The following is a 10845-nucleotide window of genomic DNA, read 5'->3' as shown; positions in this document are numbered from 1 at the left end:
AGCTGGTTTACGGGAGGAACCCGACGACGACTCTCGACGCCATCTCAACCGGCGAAGAAAATGTCCATGTCGCCGCCTATCTCCAGTGCGCCCAGAAGCCCGACAGCTCGCCCGCCTGCGCATCAAGAACCAGCAGAGGACCGACAGCCGGCACTACAATCTTCGACCACGCTACGTGGACCACGCTACCAGCCCGGCAACCGTGTTTGGGTCTAGACTCCGATACGCCGACGAGGACTCAGCGAGAAACTGTAACGACGCTATTTCGGACCTCGCAAGATCATCCGACGTATTGGCGCACTGGACAATGAGGTCGTGCCAAACGGCATTTCGCAATCACAGCGGTGTCCCGCACGACCTGAAGTCATCCACGTGGTGCGTCTTGAGCGTTTCTAAGCGCACTCACAAATTTAGGGACTTTTTTGTTGCTTTGTTGTAGTTCTTTCTTTGTTTTGCATGGTTTTGTTTTCGCTTGCATGTCTAGAGCATTGGGGCGATGCTTTTTTGAGAGGGCGGCCGTGTACTTGTTTACCTTTCTCGAGTGACCCCTTTTTAACGGCAAACAAATGTTAAGCGCTATCCGTCAGCGCAGGATTGGAAGTTTCTCGAATGTTATCGATGGTTCTATCTGTTGTCACCGAAGCTTGTGTAATGATTGTATGCGCGACGCGACTTGTGTAGTACTTTCTGGGAGACACGCCGACATCAGTGATTAGTCTAGAACCTTCGATGGCTTATTTATAAAAGTCGACGCGCTTTGCCCACAGATAAGATTTCGCCAATCAGCGACTGTGTTCGCCGCTATCGTTGTGCTTCGAGTGTCGTTTGCTTTTGTGGGCAGAGGTTCGCACAATAAAACGTTAGTTTTGTCATTCGCAGCTTTGCGATTGTTTTCTTCACCGTCACTACTACGTGAAAATATAGCATCATGAGCCCTCGTAAGAAGCACTCGCTAGATGTCTGTTTCTTTGTCCATGTACTTGGCACAAATCCATACCTCCTATCACAGTGGTTATCATTCAGCCGCTCATCGCTCACCCGTAAAGATAGCGGAGAGAGCGGAGGTAGCCGTGGTGTGTCTTTCGCGACAAACCACCGATATGAGCGCGTGCTTAATATCTTTCTGTACAACCACAAAACTGCATTCCATGAAGTTAAAAGCTTGCTTTCACTTTTTAGTAAATAGGCAGTTTTAGAATAGCGTTTGTCGCCTTACGTACGTTAAAGGTTACCACCTTTGTGGGACGTTACGGTGCGCGTCCCTTCATGACTTAGTTTAACTTATGGCAGCGCAAACGTAAGGAAGACTAGAAGACAGGGTGCCTCGTGCCAAACGTATCGAAGGTAAGACATTCTATTAGCAACCATCTCGTCAGGTCTACGGACGCCGGAATTGCCGAACGATCTCAGAAAACGGATGTGCTAAGCGCTCACGGCGAACTTTTCAGACGAGTTTAGAGGAAGCGAAAGTTCATTTCACAATAGTTAGTGACGATCAGCGAGAGCGTAGCCATCACGACGACTCCCACTGAAGCAGGAGCCATTGGTGTAGCCACGTTCCGCAACGCTATTTCTTAGCGTGCGTAAGCATTACGAACGTTAAACTCGCGAGATGATGTGCGTTATCATAGCGCACGTAAACCAAGTTTTGTTCGGAACATGCGCAGTGAGGTGAAGGCTTTTCATTTAAAGTACACAATGCGTTTAGGTGCGGTTGAAAACGCTATTCTAAAGCTCTCTGCTCAGAGCTTATTAGAACGTAAAAAAATATCCGTTACAATAAAGACACATTACCTACGGTGATCTCTTACTTCATAAAGACCAATGTACGGTTGCCAAATAGCGAAACAAGCAAACGAATAACGAGCAAAAGAACAGTGACTGAATAAAGCGGCGCTGGAACTCATGGGCGGCCATAATTCATTTTAGTGTGGTATTCGCCCAGCATTGTAAGTGAACAATGGGCCATCATCACTGTTATCGCAAGGCATGTAATATGCGTACTTACGGCGCTGACGGCATAGCTTCGCGCAATGAAACAAATATGCGTTTTCCAATAACTAGTGTCTCAAAGAGGTTGGGAGCCACCGCCGCTATAGCTCAGTGGCAGAGCGCTGGTCTTGTAAACCAGCGGTCGTGTGTTCGATCCTCACTGGCGGCTGTTTTTTGTTTTTTCTGGCGGGCTGTCTCCTTGTTATTCATTTGAATTTTTTCGCTTCCTCTTGTTTTGTTCTGTTTTGTTTATTCGCTCGCTGCGTTTCGATGTTTGGCGATTGAACTATATATGCTTAGAGAAGTTTTTTTTTTTCAGACAAAGCTTTATCGGCACCTCCTCGAAATGCGTGTCGCATATGGGCTACGCGGCTTCCAAGGAGAATTTGTATTTAAATAACCACCAATGCCTTCAGCGATGTCGCGCTATAAATCAGTGTGGCTCAATTTTAAATAGTTTGTTAAATAATTTGTTATCCCGTCTCCCTAATGCATTAAATTTTGTACGGAACGAGACATTCTGCCCCCGTGGCAAAAAAAAAACAAAACACTGGTGCATTCAGTTGTTTGCAGGGAACAACTCTGTATTATTATTATTATTATTATTATTATTATTATTATTATTATTATTATTATTATTATTATTATTATTATTATTATTATTAGGCAAGTGAATCACGTTGGCAAAGCGCAAAGTATGCGCTTGGCCTACTATGCGAACTGCTTTTCTCTTCATTTTCTTTAGTTCGTATTCTATATCTAGTTTTTAAGGGGCCGCCGGTCAGTATGCGAGTCAGTAATCTGTACGTACGCGTATTTCTGCTAAATACATTTGCATTGGTTGTGGTTCCTTTCGTCGCTTCACTAAAAATCACCAAACATTGCCCCTGCTCGCATTGGCGCCGCTATAGCTCAGTGGCAGAGCGCTGGTCTCGTAAACCAGCGGTCGTGAGTTCAATCCTCACTGGCGGCATGTTTTTTATCAACAGCAGTATACTTTTTTTTTCTTGGTCGACCAAGTCAATTACTTTTTGATGACGGATGTACCAATAAAAAAAGTAAGAGCCGGTTCCCTTCTTCGGGACCTTCTCCATATGCACATACATACCGGGTGCTCATACTTAAGCTTTGAAAATCGCCTGTGACACGTAGCACAATTCTTATCGTGGAGCTGGCTTATTGGAAGAGGCTGACGTTAGTAGCACTAGAAATGGAAACACACATTCAACTAATTACCAAAAATTGACTACTGAACTTTTTATTTATTAACTTTACGACACATATTGCAATTTACGTATTGTAGCCGGGGAGCTTGCCAGACGTATCCACTTGAAATGAATTTCCAGGATGACACCAGTTTTGAGGTGGATATTTCCCATGGTGTGGGCCAAAATACATGGGCGTTCCAGTTAATTTTGTACTTCAATGTATAAAGCAGCATTTTGGTAAAAGCGTTAGTGGAACAATGCACTTTTACGGCAAGTTTGATGGCGCATATCTCCAAACTGGTGTCATTCTGGAAATTCACTCCAAGCTCACCGGCTACAACCCGTAAATTGCAATATGTGTTGTAGAGTAATTGTCTGAGAAGTTAATTAGGGAATTTTCGCTAATTAGTAGAATATGTGTTTCGATTTTTCGTGCAACTGCTGTCCACGTCATTGAATACCTCAGTTCAATAATAAGAATTATGCGGCCTGCCTCAGGGGATTTCTAAAAATTCCATAAATCTTAAAAATGATTACCCTGGATAATGACGTAAGGTGACGCAGAAGGTAAGGGCGCGGTACACATTTAAGGATGAACGTAATTTATTTCCTGTTTATGAGACTTCTATACCTACTGCCGTCCACATCAGAGTGACGTCAGAAGTTAGACCCAAAGCTCTTCCTGAAGTGCCACTTCAGGGAGTCGGTATACCTGCGGTGTTTTGCCGTTGAACGCGAGGTGACTGCAAGATTGATGACAGCCGTATATGTTGGCTTTTGATAAGAGTGGAATGAATACACAGCGACATGGCGGAATTTTCGGGCGCGTTGAACGCACCATGCGCGAGGAGAAAAGCCGTATTCTGGGGCTCCAAACTTATTCAGAACTTCTTGAATATGCGTGGGAATCAAGGTACATGAGCTTTTTGGTTATTCCGCCAACATCTATATGCGGCACGCATGGCAGGGATTCGAACATGGGACCTTGTGCTAACATTGGAACGCGATAGCCACGCAGGGCTTTTAATTATAGCTTGATCCAGTCCCTGAACGTATAGTAGTATACGTAAACCGAACGCCAGAGACTGAGTTGTGTACCGCAGCGCTGTTGCTGCCATCTTGTGACACTTCAACCACTGCAAATACTACTCAAACGGCAGCGGTGTTGCATGTTCGAACTACAAGCTGATGCAAAGACTGCGCAGCAAAGATGATGCGGCTCCGACGTGCTGGTATTGGCGTATTACATCTACGAACGGGAAAGTGCTGTATATTATTATATTATTATTATTATATTATTATTATTATTATTATATTATTATTATTATTATTATTATTAATTATTATTAGTATTAAGCGTAACAGCGGTATATTTGCCCATTATTGACATCTAGATTAATAGCTCTCTGAATACTTCCACCTTCCCTCACAATGTGGAAAACTGCTCGTGTTTTTCTTGTATTTAAGTCAGGCGGTAAAACCGATTGTCGCAAAGTATCGCCCCGATTTCGCCTTCTCTCTGTGCCACGTCCTAAAGGTTTTTGAGCTTGCGATTCACAACGTATTGTCTTGGACTGTGAAGAACACGTTGATTTCCGAATCACCATGGATTCCTCACCGGACGCTCTACTATCACAAATCTCGCAAGCTCATGACGCATATCTCCGCGCCGTTACTCAAAGGGGGCAAGTAGACAACCAGATATTGGCGAACTCAGTAAAGCCTTTGATGTGGTAAAGCCACTCACCTTGCTTCATCATCCAGCGTACGCACATTTGGTGTTGACTTCGTCAAATTGTAAAACTCTATTGCGGAGTTACTTATTGGTAGAGCATGTTTTGTTAACGTCACGGCCAAAACGTCTTCATCGTACATGGTAACCAGCGGCGTTCCTCAAGGATCAGTGTTAGGACCACTCCATTTTTAATTTTTATTAATGAAACGCTTGTTTCCGCCATTCGGCATTCGTCATTCCTCCTATAATGCCGAGGACATAAAAGAATGTTTTTAAGGCAATTCACACTGTTGATGACGGTCGCATCCTGCAGTCTGACCTGCTTTCTTTGTCTAAAACTGGTGGCACAGATAATAACCTCACCTTGAATGCTGCTAAGACCAAAGTCATGACTTTCCGAGACCGCAAAAACAGCAAGCATCTCTTTTCTTATTCAGTAGATGCGTAACCATGTGTAAGGTCCGTGAGATCAATGATCTTGGTTGGACTTTTTGATAACAACATTACACTTTGTCAGCTCACACGAAACGCGTCCGCAATGCGGGGGGGTCATGCGCACTCTTGGCTCTGTTTGCAGACTGTCGAGGAAAATTCAATTCCCCCTACTCCGTTCCGCAAGTTGTTAGCACAACAATCTGTCTTCCTCAGCTCGAATAACGCGTCGGTCGGCCTGGAATGGCATTTCTAGATCCAACATTGACATTATAGATCGGGTCCGAAAAAAGTGTCTAAGCATATATCATCACCGCTTGGCTAACACGGACTCTGGGCCCTGCTCTAAGCACTGTTGGATTAATTGCCATTGCCCTTACTTTCGCTGCCGACGTAATCGTGCTGACCTGCTTTTCCTTTTCAACTCCTGCACCGGTATCCTCAGGTGGCCCTCTCGAACTCGTCTCAGTTGTAATCGACATTTCGTATTCCCGCGCAAAATCACCAGAGAACACAGAACCTTTCCATGTTGCTGCTGTCACCACCACCACTCAACCGTCCATAGATACAGAGTCTCTATAACGCCCACTTTCAGGACCTTGAATAGTTTCACAACTCTTGTCTTTGTTCTGCCTCAGCTTTCCTGTTGTTGTGTCTTAGTTTCAGATATTGTTCAAAACTTCCCTTCTCCTCCTTTTTATTATGTATGCAATCTTGCCGCCTTGGTTGCATTATGTACACTTTTCTTTTAAGATTGTTAATCTTGTATCATTGGTTTTTTTTACCTGATATTCCCCTGTTGTATTTGCTGATATTGTCCCCTGCTGAGATTTTCTCACTCTGTTTTGTTCTGGCTCTGAGCGTTCCGTTGTTGTGTCTTAGGTTCACATATTGTCACTTCCCTTCTCCATTTATTTAGTAGTGATGCATTTTGCGCCTTCGTTTACATGTATGTACACGTTTCAAGATTGTTATTTTTAATTCATTGTTTTTTTCCACTGATACTCCCCTGCCTGTAATTTCCGTTTTCTATGTATACGGTGGTGCCAGCACCCAGCACCTCACGGTTGTTCCTGGGCAAGATAATAAATGATTGATTGATTGATTGATTATTATGTATTATTATTATTAAGTTACTTCTATAACTCATAGTCGGTCGTTGGTGCTATACTTTTTACTTCTTTTGCATTGCTTTTTTAACGTGCGCCAGCACCCAAAACCACTAAGTTGTTCCTGTCATACTAATAAATAATTGGGATTCATTGATTGACGATCGTGACTGTTGTCATCGGTATGCATTGGAAGTTTCATGCGTACCGACCAAATGCTTACGAAGTTTTTGGACGCTGTACTGCGCGGGAAAATAATTATTCGAGCGCGAGGCATCATAGACTGAGCGAATAATTACCGAAGTCGTTGAACTCAATCAGTGGTGCACAGACGGGGGGGGGGGGGGGGGGGGGTCGGGTGTTGTAACCTCCCAAGAGGCCGAGTACCCTCCCACGCGTCCAGCCCCACAAGGTCAACGTGTACCTTCAGTGCTCTGTTCACATTGCCATTACAACGCAGGAGGTGGCTTGAGGTCGAATTTTCCTGATTAACACAGACGCTCTATCATTGTCTTGTACTTATATATTCATTCACTCTTAAATTACTGTGAGTAAAACGCTGAAGAAATAAACATCGTCATCATCCTTGGTATCATTATTATTATAATTATAGGGCATTTATTTGCTGTTGGATTCCTCTGGCTAGTTAAAGCAAGGAAAGTGCATTATATCCAATGTGCTTGCCCCCCCCCCCCCCCCCACCACCACCACAAAATGCAACCCCCCCCCCCCCCCCCCTGGCAGAGATCCTGGGTGCGCTACTCAACTCAGCATATTGATGCAGGCTTACACGTACGTGATCTGTGAATTTAGCTCAAAAATGTGTGAAAGGCCAGGCTTTGTTGACCTGATGTTTTCACTATGTCACTCTAGTCATTGGAATGTTTGCAATGAAACGCACTTTCAACCCGCAAGGGTTACGTTACGGAAAGGCGCTTTCGTTTTATATTGTGTCTGCCATATGTACCGATCATTGTCCCGACACTTTCTTTTATTTCTCAATATTTCTCTTATGTATTATATCATTTATGGCAAGCAACCAAGTCACGTGAGCAGGCGCAGACAGATAAACCGCGGTCAGCAGTGGAAGTTGGTGCAGAAAAATTAGAACAGTCCAAGCCGTCACAGAATTCGCACGCATGACGGACTCAAAAAGAAAGTGCAAAACAAATGTTGTGACTATTACATTAAAATACGGAATGTCAACTGTGGTTTTATGGTAAAACTCACGAATGAATGGAGGAAGACACCTTCTTCCTACTAAATATTAGCAATATCATCTCGTACAAATGGGATAATATCTGATTCTGTGAATATAGTAGTACGTTATGTCAGGATTATGAGATGACTCAATAAAGCTACAGTTCTCTCCTTCAATGGAGAGAACACTGTCCAGTGTTCCGCAATGTTGAGCACGCTGTTACAGGTACCCTACCTGCGGTGTAGGCAATAATTGCGCGTTGGAGCGCGTTTTCTAATAATCTATAACCTAACGCACAAGGACGCGAAGGACCTTGTCGACGCCGCATGTCAGCACGGGGATAGCAAGCACCTGGTGTTGTTGCCTACTACTACTTGCATTATCGCTGCCTCGTGAAGTGATGATCTGAGGAAAAATTCTAGATAACAGTGCGCGCGTGTTTGCAGTCATCTAAACGCCGGACACCGTGGCAAGTTCCCGATCCCGAGCACGAGCTGTTCGAGCCCAGCGAGCACCGAATCTCCGAGCCACCAGGAATATACGTCGACAACGTGACAAAGGTAGTTCATCCTAAAAAATCACTCGTGATAAAGGCGAAGCTTGTAACGGGTCAAATGTAGCAGTCAAATTGAAGCTGCCATGTATACAAATAACAGGTGAATGCTTTCTGTAAACATAGTATCCTGCAGCCATTTTCCAATATTTGCTCGAACTTTTTGAACCATAACCGGTAAGCGATTGATTAGTTCCCGTCATCATCATCATAATCAGCCTATATTTATGTACACTGCATTACGGTATTTAAAAAAAAGGTCAGCAAAACGAGAAGTGTTTCAGTGTGTTCACTTTGGTGGGGCTTTAAGCGCTTCTATGAATAAGGGTGTGTTAGAGACAACTGAGTATTTACTTGCTCTTTCTCTAAGAGGAAATGTAGATTTCGCTTGGTATTCAAAGCCAAGCCACTGCTCCTCACACAGTCCGCAATGGGGTGTTGTGAATGTGACAAGAATTTGAGAACGCACTAGCGTACGCTTGACGTATCAAGCTGCCCGTTCTTGTGTTTGGTTAACTCACAACTGAGAGCTTCAGGTACGGAAATCCGGCAAGCCCGTGCAGCTCGAACAGAGCGTGGAGTTCTAATGTGGCGTTGCGCTGAATGTACTCGCAGTGAAAAATAAAGCACTGGCAGCGCGCCCTTCCAATTTATTTGATTATTCGCAGAAAGAGTACGTTTCCCCTCCATTTGGTTGGACTTATATTTCTGCATTCCGTACCAGATCAAGTTCACGGAACAAAACGCTCGTCTATTGATAACTTGGCGAGGCCCATGTAACCAGGCAGATGCTTGCAGACAGTTCCCAATAAGCCTAAATTGAACAGATGAATTACAAAGACATTATAAGCGTAAACCAAATAAATGCAAAGCTGATTGACAGTGACCACAACAGCAGGACTAAAAAAAACAACAACTACAGATTAGAATAAACAACTGCAACGTCACGCCGCAACCCAAATGGTAACATATTTTCAGATAGAATTAGGGAATAATTCAAGGTTTCTTTTCGTGTTAAAGGATATATCTATCAATGTGGATGTCAGCTCATTTAATACTCTACTTATTTGAAGATCAATACTATCATAGTAGACATTAAGCGGAAAAAGTCGAGCTGGGCAGGCCATCTAATGCGTAGGACGGATAACCGGTGGACCATTAGGGTTACAAAATGGATACCAAGAGAACAGAAGCGCAGTCGAGGATGGCAGAAAAGTAGGTGGAGTGAGAAAGTTAAGAAAGGTCGCAGGCGGCAAGTTGGAATCAGCTAGCGCAAGACAGGGGTAATAGGAGATCGCAGGGAGATGCCTTCGTCCTGCAGTGGACATAAATATAGGCTGATGATGATGATGATGATGGCGATGATGACTATCATAGCTATGGTTTGTTCTCCAAAAAGAATCAACCATCTGGTCTTGTAACCTAAGTAGTATAGGTATACTGGGGCATTTCTTAGGTTGCAAAGTAAAGAAAGAACACTATATTGAGTGTACCAGAAAGACCCAGAAATGAAAGACGTGCATACGCAAAGTAATTGTCTAATAAGATTGCCGCAAATTAGAGATTATGCCACCTAGTATCAAAGCAAGTTTCTGTGTTAACATTTATTGGTGCGGACAATCGATGGTGCACTTGTACACATATTGTCACATCATGCCATTTTAAATGTCTCGTGTATTTGCCTGGTTATGTCAAAGTTACTGCCTGCAATTACACGGCCAACTAAATTAGCTGTTGTGTATCTACAGTAGTATGCTAGGATAAAGGAGCGACAAGTGTTAGATGTGGGTAAATCGGGACATTCTAATGAGTGTTTTTTTTTTCTATCTTACGTGTACCATGGCTGAAACAGGCTAGAGGTGGCAGAATAAACTCGAGTGCATCTTTAGCTTTCTTTGACTCTTGACTTGACACCATGTGTACTTGCTGCTATGACAGCAAATTTATAATAAAGCACAGCCCCCGGCACGCTTGCTTAAGGCATCACAATAGTGCGCTCAGAACTGCTTTTTGTGCCGTCTCCTGTACGCCGGTTGCTGTAGACAAGGTTGCATTGAGCATGCCTTTTCAAGTAGGCTCGCCGCCATTCTTTGAGCATTGAGTAATAACATTGGCTATTGCGGCTGCCTTTTGAGAACACTGCCATGGTACCAACCTACGCAAGGCGAGCCTCTTCCACCGTTCAAATACAAAGCGAAGGCTTTTCGCATCGTCCAGCGTGACCTTTCGTTCCTCATGGCAGTTATCTTTGCTGCAAAGTCCAGGGTGTCTCACACTGCCCTGCAGCTCAGCAACAGCTCCTTGAGGAGAAAACTAGCTTAACCTCGCGATCTCAAGCAAGCGGCGCTGACGCAGCCTGAATCTTTGGGCGCCTTAGCTGGTCTCCTTCAATAAGCACCGCCAACAGTGCACAGGTGTCTTGCTTCTCTCAGGGGCAAACGCCGCGATTATAATGGTGGTGGTGATGATATGAGCACTGCCTTTGAAAGGAATTGCTGGCACAAGCGACTAAGTTTGTTATTTGAAGTTTCTCTCATTCGTACAAAGCGCCGACGTCAGTGCTAAAGAACTGTCCCACTCCGTTGGTGGCCACTAAGTAACCTACCGACGACAAT

At 44.1% G+C, this 10845-nt stretch overlaps 2 non-coding genes across 2 annotated transcripts; both read left to right on the top strand.

The window, feature by feature from the left end:
• Positions 1 to 2089: 2089 nt before the first annotated feature.
• On the top strand, positions 2090 to 2161 carry Trnat-ugu (transfer RNA threonine (anticodon UGU)). The gene has a single exon. It is a non-coding gene; the product is annotated as a tRNA-Thr (tRNA).
• A 732-nt stretch (positions 2162 to 2893) lies between these two features.
• On the top strand, positions 2894 to 2965 carry Trnat-cgu (transfer RNA threonine (anticodon CGU)). Its single transcript has one exon. It is a non-coding gene; the product is annotated as a tRNA-Thr (tRNA).
• The last annotated feature ends 7880 nt before the right edge of the window (positions 2966 to 10845 follow it).

The sequence above is a fragment of the Dermacentor silvarum genome, chromosome 10 (genome assembly GCF_013339745.2).
Source record: "Dermacentor silvarum isolate Dsil-2018 chromosome 10, BIME_Dsil_1.4, whole genome shotgun sequence".
NCBI lineage: Eukaryota > Metazoa > Arthropoda > Arachnida > Ixodida > Ixodidae > Dermacentor > Dermacentor silvarum.
The sequence above is the reverse complement of the archived record's forward strand: the minus strand, read 5'-3'. Positions and strand labels throughout refer to the sequence as shown.